We start from the raw sequence: 16450 nt of genomic DNA, 5'->3' as shown, positions 1-16450 counted from the left end.
CCGGCGGGGCGGATCGGCCCCACAGGTCAACGGCCGCCGGCCCCGCGTGCGCCGCCGCCGCCGCCGCCGCCGCCCCCGCCCCGCCCCCGGCCCGTGCCGGACCCTGCCCCTCCGCGCGCGCCGCCGGGGCCGCTTCCGCTTCCGCGTGGCGGAACGCTCCCCGGCCGGCAAGGGGCGGGGCGGGGAAGCTGGCGCGCTCTCTATGGTAGCCCTCTCTATGGCAGACGGCGTGACGGCGGCGCCTGGCGGCGGGGCGGGAGAGTGGAGGCTTAAAACCGAAATGAGAGGTGCTTTCGGGTGGGTGCGGGGCGGGCCCTCGCCCCTCGCCCCTCGCCCCTCGCCCCTCGCTTTCCCGCACAGACAGACACCGTGCGGGGGGGTCAGTGTGCATACGCCCAGTACGTATGGACAGGTGCGTTTCCCAATAAGGTAATTTTCACCATTTCCTCCTAACAGCCTGGGGCACGGGGGCACGGAAACCCTGCCAAGGGGCACCCTGCCGAGCAGAGGACAGAGCTGGGGTGCCTGAGGTCTCCAGCTACCAAGGAAGGCAGCCTCCAGCTTGCTGCTGACCACACGTTTCCAATAGCTTGCGCTTTTTGTGAAAACAAGCCCAAACTCTGTATTTACGAAAGAATGGCACAAATCAACAGGATGTAATTTAGTTGCGTAAACGTGAGTGACTAGTGCTACTTGAGATGCTGTAAGATATCCAAGCTACATACATGCGTCTGGAAAACACGCTACATGGCCTGCAGGAAACCTGACTACACTGTCGGCTGGAGGTTATGCTGGATACCCTACAGCATCCCACATGGCAGTAGGCATGTGAGTTAGACAACTGAATTGAGCCTTCGGTGTCATCTTAGGGGCTGTGGGGTCTGGGTCCTGCTTGGCTTTCAGCTGCTGCTTTAGGAGGGTGTGAGCCTTCTCAAATCCTGGGCTGAACCTACTGCACCTTAGCTGACATCTCCAATACCCTAGAGCATCTCGATAGACTCTAAGCCCCTATGCCAGGGAAGCTGAATCCTGTTTCTAGTTTACAAGTAGCTATCTGCATGCAGACACGTGAATTCAGAGGTCTGAGTCTTTAACAGGATGATATTCTTGGTGTTCTCAATATCCAGGAATTGTTTACTCAACTGGCATCTGAATGGGAAAATATTTCCCTTTCTTCTCCCCATCTGCATGGGGAGAAGAAAGAGAAATATGGAAAGTATTGACGTGTCTTTACACAATTGTTCACTAATAAATATTTAAGGCATACCAAAGCACATCTCTTGAATATGCTCTCATCCTGCACTGGTCCTCAGTTTATAGCAGTGAAAAAAAGTGGTTTAAGTTGCAGTAGTGGGCACAGGAGGCAGTTGTCCATTTTGTGCTTGTTCACTTTTTATGTCTGCTTTGCTCACTGTACAAATAAGGCAAAGTATTTGATAGGCCAGCAGATCCTCAAGTACAGTTCTTAAATGATCTTATACTATTTTGCAGATGACACATCAGAGCTTCTCACAGTAGCTTTACCATCGGCGGATTCCTCATACCTGGGTTTGCTGCAAGTGAAGGATGCAGAAGTAGCCACATACGCACAGGAGAAGGCCTGCTTCCATTCCCTGCGCCACCACCCTCCAGATATGTGCTTCCACGTTCTCAGAGAACCCCAGTTTCAACACTGGGACTGTAGTTGCATACCCGCACCTACCTCTCTCAATTTCCTGCTGCTCATCCCTAGCCCATGAGCTATTCTGCTGCTGCTGCCAACCTCCTGCCTTCATCCAGTGACTCAACCACTGCAGCAACTTCCTGCCCCTGCTCCAGCGTTTTAAAACAGGCACTGGGTCCCACCTTGGATAAACTCCCACCACTTGAGAAACTGGGACTGCAGTAACCTTCAGCAGCAGGCTGGTGCTAACCACTGTGTGGAAATAATTACTTTGAAGCATCAATGAAAACACTCAGTGCAGGAGGTCACCATCAATCCAGCAGCTGCAGCAAGACCACAGCTGTTGAGCAGAGGTGATATTTCACATCGCAGATGCTGGTAACTGTTGGTCCTACTCTGTTTCTTTTATGGTTTAGTTAAACACTAGTGGAAAAGCAGAATTGGGAACTACTGCTACTATGCAACAGTTTGAAATAGCTCCTGCTTTATAGTCTGAGAGCCCCTGCATAGTATGTCACACCTTCTGCTACAGACTTGCACTTGGGAGCGCACAAAGGAGATCTAGCTATGTTCCAGAGAGTTTCAGTAGCAGTGCAGTGAGACACTGCATATGGCAAAGGTTTTGAATCCTGTGCATAAAGATAGCCCCACCCCCCAAGACTGTGCCAGAAAGAAATATTCTGTATTTTAAACTAAAAGAGTAAATCAGTGCTCTGAAAAGTTACAAAATGTCAGAATTGAGGTTACCCATGTCGTGACATCAGCCACAATTGTGACAGCTTTCATCATAGACTGTTTTTCTGAAATACTCGAAAAAACTGTTACAAGCATTACATTTAATAATATTGTAAAACATATGAGCAAGAAGTGATAATGTATATAACTTTTAAAAGATGTAATCAAGCATCAATACTGCAGTGCGGCAAGGGTAAACAGTGTCTCTGCTCAAATGCAGTCCTCTGTGTTGGGCAGATGTGTCATTTTTATTATTATTTTTTCACTGTAGTGAGATACCTAAATGAGTAAATGAAATGCCTCCCTTCAGGTTTCAGAGTCTGAAGTGAAGGTCAGTGAAGCAAGGGTATCACACCTACTAGGAAGAGGAAGGATGAACAGGCAAAGTAAACATCAGTAAGGGACAGTATCCAAGTGCAATAGTGTATGTAAATCTGATTTTTACTGTAAGACATTGTCTCTCCCCAACTCTGACAAATACATTGCGCTACCGACCTTAAAAACTGTCTAGCATGTCTAAAAGCTTGTACCTTTTTTCTGACTTCAACAGATAGTCTAATAGAAGATATCACTTCTGCCTACAAACTTTCTCAGCTGTACCTTCAGTAGTTACAACACTGAATCCCACAAAAGTTCACTAGAGGGAGTGCTTGTTATTTACATATAATAAATCTATTCATAAACATGATTAAACTAGGCTATAAACAGCAGATACTAGGTTTTGTATTCATGCCAGAATACAGACCATTCTTCCTTTCTTTGAAGAGGATATAATTCTCCCAACTATGCATGGTCTTATCTCTGTACTACTTCTGCTCTTCCTGAAATGCACCGTTTTCTTGACCTTAATGGTCATTTGCGGTAATGCATGCAAGATGTTACATGGATGTTTACATAAAATAAAACAACAACCCAGTATAATTCCATTTCCTTTCTTTCCATCTTCCTTCCTGTCCAAAACCCACCAAAGAAGAAGAAAAACTCTTTTTAGTTTAAAACTTAGCTGTATCTGTTGGAGAAAGATTTATCTCCCGTGCTCATCTAAATCTTTTCTACTATATAATATCCAGAAATACTCCTAGTACATATCTTTTTAGAAACAGTTAGAGTATGTGGCACCCTGTGGTTGCTTTCAATGTGATTTCTGTTTTCTGTTGTCACTGAACAAGGGACATCTCTTTATTCTCTCTCACACTGAGGGAAAACAAAATGATTCACTGTGCAGTCAAACAGTTTATGAATGGTATTTGGAGGTGGAGGCAGCAGCACAGAAGAATCTCTTGGATGAAGAGGTTGCGTAACTGTTGAAGAGCCATTACAATGTTGTTTTCAGACTCTAAATAGCCTCTCCCCACAAAGCAAAATTAATCCCTGAAGTGGGTAGGAACAGAGGAATGAACCTGGAATATATTTTTTTATTTCCCATGGTAAGAAATGGCTTCACAAATCGTTCAATTTCCTTTCATTAGCTCTACTCTATTATTTTTTTTTAATCTAACTGAATGCTGTATGTCAATGAAGTGTGCAGGTGTGATGGATTGTCTACCTTGGAAGAATACATAACATTAGAAGTAATACATGTGCTGATGCAGGGCAATTTCAATTAACTGGAATTAATCATCACTTCCTGTGGTTGGTTCTCCACAGGCCTAATTGTTGTATTCTGTTTAAAGCAGTAGAATATGACAATATACAGAGACATTTTCACTCTCCCTAACTCATCCTTATGGCAGAGAATTGGTCTTGTTAGCACAGATTAGGAGCACGCAACGCAGAGCAGGCCCTTTCTACTAATTTGTCTCAGTGCACTGAGCCCACTGCCATCTCTCTTTCTTACACTAAACATAAATGGCAAAGTTTCTGCTTTTTGCTTTCACCGAGGAGGAATTAACATCTGGAGTGGTACTGGTTTATGAGCTGTCTGGTCAAACCGTAGTGAGCTGTAGCCTATAAAACATAAAAATTAGATTGAAGTTGCAAAGACACATTGTACTATGCTCTCTAGCAAGACGTACATTTTAAATAGTTGTAGTACCATGCTGTCAGACGTATTACTGATTATTTCAGTTTTTATACAGGCACCCATGAGATGCTTTCACATACTGACAGATTTCAATAGCTATCACTTAAAATAAGTCCAAATATAAAAGATCAGGAGGTTTTTTCTACTTTTTTTTCCATTAACTATTTAGGGGGAAATATTTGAATGTGATTCAAACTAACACTTGAAAATTAAGTATTTCCTCCACAATATTACAGTTACAGGTTGATACCAATCACAAAAGCATCTCATGTTTTTATGTACACTTTCTAAATCCAAAATGTTTCTTAGCAATTTATGGAATGAAATGCAAGAGCTCTTGGCCTATCTCTTCATCTATTTCTGAAGCAGAGAAGAGCAATGGGTTAATACCAGTAACCTTCAGGAGTATATTTCTCTTTTGGCAAAGGGAAGAATTCCACAAGATTCAGTACTAGTGCAACTGTTGACACCCCAAAGACTTTTTTTACAAGAGGTGAAACTGCATTATTACAATTGTAGAACTATGAATTTCTGAAGAGCTTTTAAGTGGACAAGATCCCCTCTGTAGGTTCAGCCTGCCCTCCTCACTTGTGTTTCACCTAATCCAGAAAGACTAGAGATATTTTGGTAGATCTGGCATAAGTGACTATGGCGTCAATTCCATGTTTCAGCAGCAACGCCTGTAGCCCAGCCTTGCTTCCCAACACACACATCGGGGAAGTCTGGGGAATCAGTGGCAGAATGCTGTGCTGAGTTTTCATTATCATTGCTTTTTGCTCCTGGCAATCCTTGTTCCTCATTGTCCAGGGTCTGATTGTGAAATCTGAAAAGCGAAACAAAGGGAGGATGACCAAGCCAGATCACATTTGATTTGCTCATAACACTGCTCTTTTCATACTGACAGATACTGTCAATATGTCTCAGAATGTGCTGCCAGGAGTCATTCATTTTAAGCTTTACATCTTAAAAAATGTCTTATAGTCATTTCTGTTGACCAGATAGTGAGTTTATACTAAGATGCAAATTAAGACAGCTGAAATAACCATCAAGTGGCCCAAACCAGTGACAAAGTTTTATCAAAATTTGTTTCTGGCCCATAATATGTATATACTTCTATATCTACCTCTATACATCTATCTATATATACACACACATATACGTATGTATACAAACTATACTATGCAAACTGATTGCCCCCTAAGCTCCGTCTGCAGCCAGCAGAGACACACAAGTTTGTGTAGGGAAAGCCCTCAGGTGTTCAGGTGATTCTGTGCTAGGGGATCACAAGCCACCCTAGGATGAATTTGTAAATATTCCTCCCTTCTCTCCCCAGATATGTCAGTAGGTAGAGAGACCACTTCTGAAGTGTTTAGATATGAAAAAAGCCTTGGTAGTCAGAACGAAACTCTTAAGTTATGTAGGTACCACATATGGCTAGTATTGGACAGCAATCAACTTCCAGCCAGAGACTGAAAGCTCGCGAAAAGATTAGGTTGTTCCACTTGCTGCACACAAGCAGATATTCAGGTACTGTTGCTTGAACACCTCAGTGGATATCAGGCAGCCTAAATTGCCTACACCTGAAAAGCCTCCATCACGCTCCTGGATCGAGTTAAGACTGCATGTTTCAGCAGCAGTCTTCTAATTGTGGGTTAATTCAGGACATTTATCCCTTGATAGCTATTCAATACAGTTTCCTATATCCAGTTCCTTTGATTTTAGCAACTGCCAGATTAGGCTGGTAAATGTGATGCTGGAAGTGTGGATCTACACTGGACCATGCTGGAAGTAGCACAAAAGTTCAATCTGCCACCAAGATATGAGAACTTGCAAAGATATTTGTGCACCTTCCTGTTCCAGGTCTTCCCATTAAATCATGGGAAGAAATAAGTGATAACTGAGACTACATACACGAAGAGCAGACAGAATTTTGGGGAAGGCAGCTACAACGTTCTCACCCATTTTGCAGGAGGAGAACCGGGATTCGTGGGTGACAATACATACAAGTGACAGTCTCTGTGCGAGTTGTCTCTTTGTAAGCAATTTACAGGGGTTAGGATAAGCTCAATCAAGGGTTATAGGAGAACTGGGAGATTCAATTTAGGGCAAAGCTTCTTGCACATTTTTTGGTCTGTGTAATAGTTGTATTTTCTCATGAGAAGCCACCAGCAATGCTGTCTATAAAAAAGGCTGCTGTGAAGACTCTAAAGAAACGTGATGCAGCTTTGGCCATCAAGCAAGAAACCTTACACAGGAATTTACGAAATTTAGATGGTCTTTTTCAAGGGCCTGGAGTGTGCCAGCAGGCCTTAACTGCCCCGACCAGCATCACCTGGGTCCCCCACCGGTGGATCCTCTGTCCAAGGGCCCCATCTGAGCCGTGGTGTAGGTAGTCCTGACTTGCTCACTGGATTCCTGGATTGACCTTGGACTGGACTTGGCACCTCGCCTTGTATGATGATCACCAGACAGTCAGAGGAGTCACCAGCCTGGCCCTGCTTGGGTGCTGTGGGACGGTGCCCTGACCGGTGAAGGTGCTGCCCCATCAGCGCTGCAGACACCTGTGGCTCCTCTTGCCTCATGGAGAAACCCCAGTCTTGCTGTTCCCTGACAGCTGGCTCAAGCCTTGCATTTGAGATAAATAAATTTTCTGGTAAGTGTTCTCAAAATAAGCTGTGACAGAAAAGGTGGGCATTTGGCGAATTTCACAACAGCTGATAATCTTCTATTTAAGCTCTACAGAGAACTGGATGAAAATTGTGAGCTGAAGATGTCTTCTGAGCCTTCAGTTTATTGAGAACAGCATGAAGCAATGACTGCTAAATGCTTATTTGTGATAACAAATTCATAGACTACTTTCTCTTCAGCTGTCATTAGGATTTTTGATATATTTCCCACATATAGCTGACTCCACATAAGAGGTAAATTAAAACAGGATTCAGCAGTTTTCTAAAGTGCCAGTGTAACTATCTGGTGGTCAAAGCTGCTGATGAGGAGTGGTGGCATCTTCTCAAAGAAGGAGAAAGATCCACAGGGGTGCTGACCATCTCCCAGAACCTGGAATGCAAGGAAGGGGTGAAGTGCCTCTCCCTGCCTCCACCTTGCCTGCTGGGCCTCCTCTTTTTTGCACTTCTCCTTCACTTTCACATACAGGAAGGCAAGCTGAATGCCTTGTCATGAAGGAGGATATAGGATTCAGAGGCACACCTCCTATGTGCAACCCTTCTCTCTTTTCTGGGACGCTTGACTGCATTCACAGCACAGGATGAGCTCGCTGTAGAAGTTCACCAGGCTGCTGAGTAACCTGCACCTGGCACAGCATCGTGCTGGCACAGCCTCCATCAGTCTGCAGGAACATCCCCATGGGACCACTGCAAGCATTGATACTGTGATCAACCTGCAGCTGGACATGGGAGCTGCTGGAAGGCACAGTACCTAATTAGCCAGACCTGCTGGTGGCCCATAGTATGGATGTATGTGGCCAAGTTCATCTGGGCCTGTGACTCCAGTGCTTGTACCAAACAGCTTCCTCAAACACCACAGTGTTTCTTACAGCCCCTCCCCAATTCCAACTGTCCTTGGTAGCTTGTGTGTCGATGGATTCCATAGCAGATCTGTACCTCTTGCAGGGAGTCATCCTATTTCACCAAGGTGGGTCACTTCACCCTCCCACACCCTCTAAGAAGTTGCCGTGAACTGTCTCATTCTTCCTACAACACTTTTATCTGATGCTGTGGCCTCTCAGGCAGCATCTTACAGAGCAGTTCACAGCCACATTTTAAAAGGATGACATGGGCCTCCTCCCAGTGCAAAACCACTTTGCAACACCCAGAGATGAACGAACGGATGGAGAGAGGACTTCCTGGATTTATCTCAGATTTGGTTTGTCACTTTGTCTTCTCTGATGATCACTCAACAGTTGAAGGAACCTGTCCCCAACCTGGCCCTGCTCAAGTGCTACAGGACAGTGAGGGTTCTGCCTGCCTGTGAGGTCTGAGTTAACATTGGCCACCTTAACTTCAAAAGGAAAGAACTGCAGGCTCTTCATTCTGAGTCAGTTTGTGGTGTTTTTGAAAGATTTCAAAGTAAGACACTGGCACCATGCATTGTGCATCATGGAAGGACATTTACAGAAAATGGCAAATGATTCTGCAAAGTTTAGGTACTATTCTACCAAACCCTTGTACGTAAAACAGTTCTTATACATGCTACTAAATCCCAATGACTAAAATATAGTTAGTAGTTATCATCTGTTTTTTGAGTTGGTTTGTTGTTGTTTGGTTTTTTTTTAATTTGATTTTTGACAGTAGTAGTATTCCTTCTGCAACATCAGGCAACATAATTTTCTGCAAGAAGAAAAGCTTATCTTCCATTTCCTTTCCATGTTTTCAAATTTCTTTCTTTCTTTCTGTGGCCGATATTCAACGAAGACTATGGAAAAAATAGCTCATGTTCCGAATCTAGTGTAAAAGCCATTAGTGATGTGCTTAAAAAGCATATTTGTGCTGGTTTTGGCTGGAAGAGAGTTAATTTTCTTCACAGTAGCTACTATGGGGCTATGTTTTGGATTTGTGCTGGAAACAGTGTTGATAATGGATCATTTAGTTATTGCTGAGCAGTGCTCACACAGAGTCAAGGCCTTTTCTGCTTCTCACACCACCCCACCAGCGAGTAGGCTGGGGGTGCACAAGGAGTTGGGAGGGGACACAGCCGGGACAGCTGACCCCAACTGATCAAAGGATATTCCATACCATATGACGTCATGCTCAGCAATAAAAAGCTGGGGGAAGAAGAAGGAGGAAGGGGGGACGTTCAGAGTGATGGCGCTTGTCTTCCCAAGTAACTGTTATGCATGATGGAGCCCGGCTTTCCTGGAGATGGCTGAACACCTGCCTGCCGATGGGAAGTGGTGAATGAATTCTTTGTTTTGCTTTGCCTGTGTGCACGGCTTTTTCTTTACCTATTAAACTGTCTTCATCTCAGTCCACGAGTTTTCTCACTTTTACTCTTCCAATTCTCTCCCCATCCCACCGGGGGAGAGTGAGCAAGTGGCTGGGTGGTGCTTAGCTGCTGGCTGGGGTTAAACCATGGCAATATTGTATCATATATTGCATATAAGTACAGTGGTCCTTGGTACCCATAGTATGAGCTGTTTCTTTGTTGAGATCTTTTAAAGGCTCTTCCTTTCAATTTCTTCTGCGCTACTGTTGCTGATTCAAATCTCTTCAGTTTCACTCACGGCTTTCTGTAACAAGTCCAAAGAACACAGAAACTGTAGCCTGGGTTTTTCTAAATTGTTTATTTCTATGGTTATAGCAGCAGCTTTGATTCTGTTCCTTGTTTGGCAACTGATTCTCACGTGACTTTGGGCAAAATGCTTGCCTATCTGAGCACTGTCTCTTACTGACTTTATCAACCAGAGTAGACCTGAAAGATGCTAGGCAGAGGTATGTATTTTCATTTTGCAGCTTACTTTGAAGTGTATAATCAAAATGAAAAATAAAATGGGTAGCTAACATTTTTTAAAAAATGCTGATCCTTTTGACAAATAAATGAATGCATTTCTGCAAGATTTGTATGATAGAGCATGAGAAATCAGCAGTTGCATGTCCAAGCAACAATTCCTGCAGCTGTCAGTAATATATTGAAACCTATCAATCATTAATTGATAGCCATCTTTATCGTGGGACAGAACTATGAAGAAAGACATAAGTGCTGTAAAAACTAACCTGAGTAAGAAATCATGCGTTATCAGGAAGTGGCAGAAAATGTAAAAGTAAGGAGAAATAAGGCTAATAACTCTGTTCTAGTGACATCAGCTTCAGGTATAGTGTAGTTTGTCTTGACCTGCACCACAGGAAAATCTGACACATCATCTCTGTATAGGATTTTCTTATTCTGCCAGTGTCTAGATACTCACATAAATCCTGGGAGTTTCCAGTATTCTGGCTGCAAGACCCACAACATCACTGCAGGTGAGCTATTTTTCCTAACTGGTGACTCTGCAACGACAGAATGGAATAAAACTTTTTTCATTAGTTTTCTATTTAACCTGCACTTCCCTATTCTGTTTGCAGTAATGTTATAGGCATGATGGCAAGAGGAGCCAGAAGGAGAACAAAGTTATTATAGGTTGCCTTATATTTCATGTCTTTGGGCAGTAATAATCTCTGATATAATGACAGTCCCGTTTGAAGGATAAAGTGACAGCTTTCTGCAAGTGGGGAGAAAATAAAAGGATTCTTGTAAAGTAATTTTAATTATAAAAGAAGTAATGAATTCTAAGTTAACAGTGTGTTTTCATCTACATACTACAGTCTAATTAGCTACAGTCTAATTGTTATCTCTCTTCTAATTTGGTATGAAATAACCACACGAAGCAAGCTTTGCACCAAAGGAAGAGAAAAGTTATTTAGGTTAGTGCAAGGGGACTAACCTAATTATGAGTCATAGGACATGATTTAGAAAGGGAAAATGTCACGATTGCAAGATCCTTTGACCTATAAAAAGGGGAAGTCATGATAACAGCCAGATTGTTTTGTTTAAAAGGCTTTGTAGGAAATAAATCTGTCTGGGCAAAGCTACAAAGCCTAAGAACTTTTTGTCTGTAGCTTCAATTGCTCACTTTACCCTTTTCTGGTAAATATAGGTGGTATAATAAATTGGTATCATCTCCACTAGATTTCAGTGATATTTCTCTGGCTTCACAAGCTTGCTAGCATTCCAGAGCACTTGTTACCTCTTTTAGAAAGCCATTGCTTACTGAGCTAAGGGCTGGATTTTTTCATGTTTCTTTCCTTCTGATTATGTGTTTAAATATTTTACATATATATGGCTCATTGTATATTGTGGATTATGGTATTGTAAGAGGACTCGAAGAATTTAAATTCTATGATGTCTGTGATTATCTACAACTTTATCATTCTTCCCTACAGAGCTGGGCTACCCCAATTTTCTTTACAAAGATGGATGTTGTTCCTGTAATCTCAACCAGTTTATCAGGGACCATGACTCTTTTTAAGCAAGTTCTGCTGATCACAAGCTTGCAGGAAAGTATAAAGTTTTAGGAAAACATTTGCAGTTGCCCTAACTCTCAGCTCAGCACTCCCTTTTTGTGCTCTGCTTGTCTTTCACTGACAGTCTCGCATGTTCTTACTAAAACAGTGAGTTTAGAGATATGGCACATCAATTTGAGAGTAAAGCAGCATCCTTGTAAGAATAAACTCTCGAGGCCTGCCAAGTCCATATGCATGACAGCTGATAGTAACTCTCCACAGTACGCAAAAGAAAGCAATTTGATAGTTGAAATGCTTGTCCAAGAGACTGAAATTGAGTTTCCCTCCCTGTCAAAACTTCTGTATAAAGCCTTTCCAGCTAAAGGAATTAAGCACGCTGATGCTTAGATTTTAAGTGTGAAACCATTGCTCCATATGGGCACACCTGCATACAGTGCATGGAGGGAGTCAAACACCTTAGGTGAGGTTTTAAAAAACCCGTTGGAAGGAGCCTAAACTAGTCAAAACTGAAATCAGGTACGGATATTGGGTCTTCATCTCAGCTCTCTGCAGGAGGCAGTGCTGAAGGTCTCTCTCCCAAGGATCAAGCAGTTGCTTTTTTCCTTAGGATCCTTCTGGTGGGAGGATCACAGGACCTTCACGATTCATAGGCTCCCTCAAGTGAGGTGGGAAGCCTAAGCTCATTTCCCATCACAGCCTGAAGGGAAACAAGCCCACAACCAAAACTTTTTTTTTTGGTATTTTTACAACATAGTTAAAACAGAATATTCTTAACACAGAAGCAGCTGTTCACTGTTATGAACCTGAGGTGTTTGGTTTCTAGCAAGCTCTACCTTTCAGTCCAGGCTCTGGGCACCAGAAGTGTGATAGTGTCTACTACTGTTCACACTGATGAGTTTAAAAGATAAAGAAAATTGGGTTTAGCACCTGAATTGTCCAGTATGCAAAATTTGTTGTGAATGCCTTTCTCAAAGGTTTGTTGCTCAGCCAGCAGTTACTGACCTCAAGGCATGAATCAGTGGGTGATATTCTACAGCCTGTGTGATGCTGAGGTCTAAGTCCGTGTGACGCTACTTGTAAGAAGTACTTGGGGAAATTTTCATTTGCATACACAGTGTTTTTCAATTATTTTCACATCGGCTTCATCTCTTTTTCAGGTATTTTGTTTTAGACCAGGTCCAGGCATCCTCTGCTGAATTCGGTGATGCTGGTCAAAGAAGACAACCATGTCCTCTGATCTGTCAGCAAAGCAGTTCCTATGAGCGCTCTCCCATGCAGAAGGCAAACGCCAGTCAGCCAGCTCCAGCCTAGCTGACCTGATTGATTTTATCTGTGGTAATGGGAAGTCTTGCCCCATACCTTCTCCTTCCCCCAGCTGCTGGCTGGCAGTGGGCAGATGGTAACTAATTCCCCAGCCGGAGCTGGGCTGAAGTCGCTACCTCAGTTTAAGATGTTATCAGCTGCACTCATCTGTTTGTTTGGCTCCTCTGCTGGAAATTAAATACCACAAGCAGAGACAGGAAAAATCGGTATTTGTTTACACCTCTGCTGCCCTCATGCACAGCCCAACTTATTTAACTATGCAGGAGCTGGGGGCAAATGCTACATTGTAGTCTGCTGCAGCCAACACTGCAAGAAGTCATTTGTAACTCTTGACACAAAAAGGGCACTAAACTATATATGGAGCAAGTGAGGTCAATGCTTCTGTACGTGACTTTGGGTTCTGCCCTGCTGCCAGATTCAGAATCACTTTAATTAAATTGCGCGCTAATTTAAAGTAGATCTGAGAAACAGCAGAAAGACAAAACTTACCTGGTTCTTTTTCCATCCCTCTCACCACTTCTCTGTGCAGGAAACTGGCTGCAAATTTTGATGTTGCACCAAAGCAAAGAAAATTGCTTGTATAGAGCAGTGTCTTTTAGGAAGGCTTCTGTACATAGAGTGTGTTGCTCTCTTTGTTGACCTCCATTTATAATCTAAAAACCACACGAGTTCAAGCAGTGTGCTCCAGCGTAACTAGGTGCTCACAGCAACAGATGAAAAGAGCTGTAACTGACTTACGATAAAACAAGAAAGTGAAGAGTAATGAAATACAGGCAATACACAAACAATTCATAGATAACGATAATATAAAATTTAGTTTATATAGATAATGATCAAGCAAGAAAACAAATATTAATATTCAAAACTGAAGTTTCACCTTGAAGATCACTAACAGGAGAACAGCCTAATAGAGGAAAAAACAAATGTGACTTGAACTGAGAGACTAAACTTCAAAGAGGGTCTTGAGGAGTGCTAGACATTGGCACTGTAGCATAGACACTAGCCCAATGAAAGGGAGGGGCATATCTCCAAGCAAAGCACCTCTTTTACTAAATCTAAATTGTATTAATTAGGGCAAATTATTATTATTACTACTATTTTTACCAAGTATTCCTAATTTTTATCAGGAGTAATACACCAAAAACTAACATGGAGTTTTCTATTCTATATAAAGAACTCTGAATATGTACTGGTTTAAATCATCACACTTTCTGACTTCTCTTTCTTGGAAAGCCCCAGCTTACTTCTCACTTTTGAATCTTCTCACCTGTGATGCTTTCAGGTTGTTGTGTTTCCTATTAGCATGAACAAAGCCAAGCTGGACGTATGAAATGTTTTTCATTTTTACTAATGCTGTGAAAGCTGCTATGTATATTGCTACCCCAATCTATTTTGCTGCTGTCTTCTACTGCTTAATATATGAAGTTCTCTTAGAGGAGCTCATGTTAAACAATCGATCTGCTAAGGAGCAAATGAATAGCTGAGGTAATAATTTCTTGCAGCATCCCAGCTAGACCTTGAAGAGGACATCCTGTTCCCGATCTATCTATCATCTCAGACATTTGCACCAGTCAGGAGTGATTCTTACCTGATGTGATCAGCATGGGGCACTACTGCTAATGCAGACAAGTTCTCTGGTTTAATGAAAGAGGAAAACAAATGCAAAAGCTATCTTTTAGGAAGAAGCCTTAGCACAGGAATAGATTTTACTGAGACAACAGAGGTCTGCTAAGGATCCTGTAGCCACTGTTAGCATTACCTAATGTGATGTCTATGTCAGTTGTCTCCAAAGCAGCGTGCACGCACCCCAAGGAGTGTGCAAGACAATCCACTGGGTGCAGGAAGAAAATATTTTTGTACCATTAATAAATAAAATAAAAATATAAGGTTTTAAAATAGTGTTTATTTCATCTTTATCTCATCCTTTTTAATTTCTATTTTTTGTAGGTTTTATAATGTACATAATATATTAATACAGTAGAACATGTATATAATTTATTTATAAATAAACATGCATATATTGGGAGTGTGTGCTTAAAAATTTTTTACTGTTAGGGGTGCATGATCAAAGAAGTTTGGAGACCACTGCTCTGTGTCATATTGGAGCCACCTTGCACCGGACGTCTGTCTGACCAGCTGCAAAGCATGAGTCTCGGTACAGTTTAGGACATCCTCATGTGGCTAATCTCAAATACGTAACACTATTGAAACAGGTTACCTATTTTTTCCACTATGGAAAATTAATCTTATGGGTGAATGACAGAGACAGATCAGGCTGGTAACATGGAGACAAACATATTGCTTCCCTCATACTTGTGTTCATCTTCTACTTGGATTGCACTTAATATTTTAAGAAATTCTTTGCAGCTTCCCTTGCTTTAAAGAGAAGGTGGATATACATTGGAATGTCAGCGTTGCAAAACTATATGTCCATTCTGGAAAAATACCTCTGGCCGTGACTCCAGCATTTGTGATGCAAGGTAAAACAGCCGTACAGTGCTCCATGAGTAATGGGTGCATCTTCCAAAAACAGGTATTTGAATTGTATGTATCCTTTTAGCAAATATTCTAAAATAGCTTTGTCAGTGATTAAAAGAAATGAAAGGAGGAAGTAGGTGTTGCAGTATAACACGTTTTTATTGGCATTCTACAGCAGAAATGCATTCAGTGAGAAAAGACTGAAGAAATTCAATGTGTGTTAAAAAACCAGGTAAGATACTGATTTATTTATTAAGAATTTATAAAGTCATTAGGAGCAGAAGTAACTCTTTTCACAGTTTGTTTGAATGACAGGAGTGTTTGATTTGTGGTAGTATTTGTTCAGTCTTTGTAGTTTGAAGAGATTGAATTTGTCTAGCCTGGAGAAGAAGAGCGTTCGGAGGGCTTAAGTAGGAAGGAGCTCATTGTCTGTGTTCAGGGTGGGTAAGACAGGAGTCCCAGGCTCCAGACTGAGTAAAGAAGAGTCACATCTGGAAGATTTTTTCTTTTTTCTAATTTAAAGGTGGCACTTGAACAAATTGCCTGAGGAAATTATACTCCCCATCATTCTTTCTGAGAAGATGCTAAACATTTTATGTCAGAAATTGAACTGATTCAGCCATAGGGAAACGATATGAACAAATAAGACCTCATCCAGCCCTATTTGTTTTGTGAAACTGTGATTGCTATTTCTTATATTGTATTTTGAGTTATACAAGGCTAAATCCAGGTTTTGGTCTACCTTTACTTTGTCTGTCAGTGAGACAAATTCCAGAAGAGTAAAACCCCCTAGACGAATATTTGATTCATAAATTCCCCAAAGTCCCGTGGATTATAAGTGAAATGCTTTTATTTTGCTATATTAATTGTATAATTATGTAAAACTGTGTTAAGCTGAGTATTATAACAAGCCACATTTTATTGAAAATGTCTGTATGGAATTCAGGCCTGACCATGGTTAAATAAAAGTGTGAAAAATTTCCCTGTTTAAGGCAACAACTCTTGTCTGAAAACAGGATTTCAATGATACAACTACTGATCTAGTTAATTTATTTAGCTAACTATGTATTTAGCTGTTGCTCAGTTGTGTTTTATGATGCCAAGTACTTTACATACATATATCCATCTCAGGAAAAGGCTGAATTTTCAGAACTGCTTACGTAATTTAAAAGCCCAAGTCAGATTTTGCCTTCTGAAGTCACTTAGGCTTCA

The sequence above is a fragment of the Gymnogyps californianus genome, chromosome 1, assembly GCF_018139145.2.
Source record: "Gymnogyps californianus isolate 813 chromosome 1, ASM1813914v2, whole genome shotgun sequence".
Lineage (NCBI taxonomy): Eukaryota > Metazoa > Chordata > Aves > Accipitriformes > Cathartidae > Gymnogyps > Gymnogyps californianus.
This window is presented reverse-complemented; position numbering follows the sequence as displayed.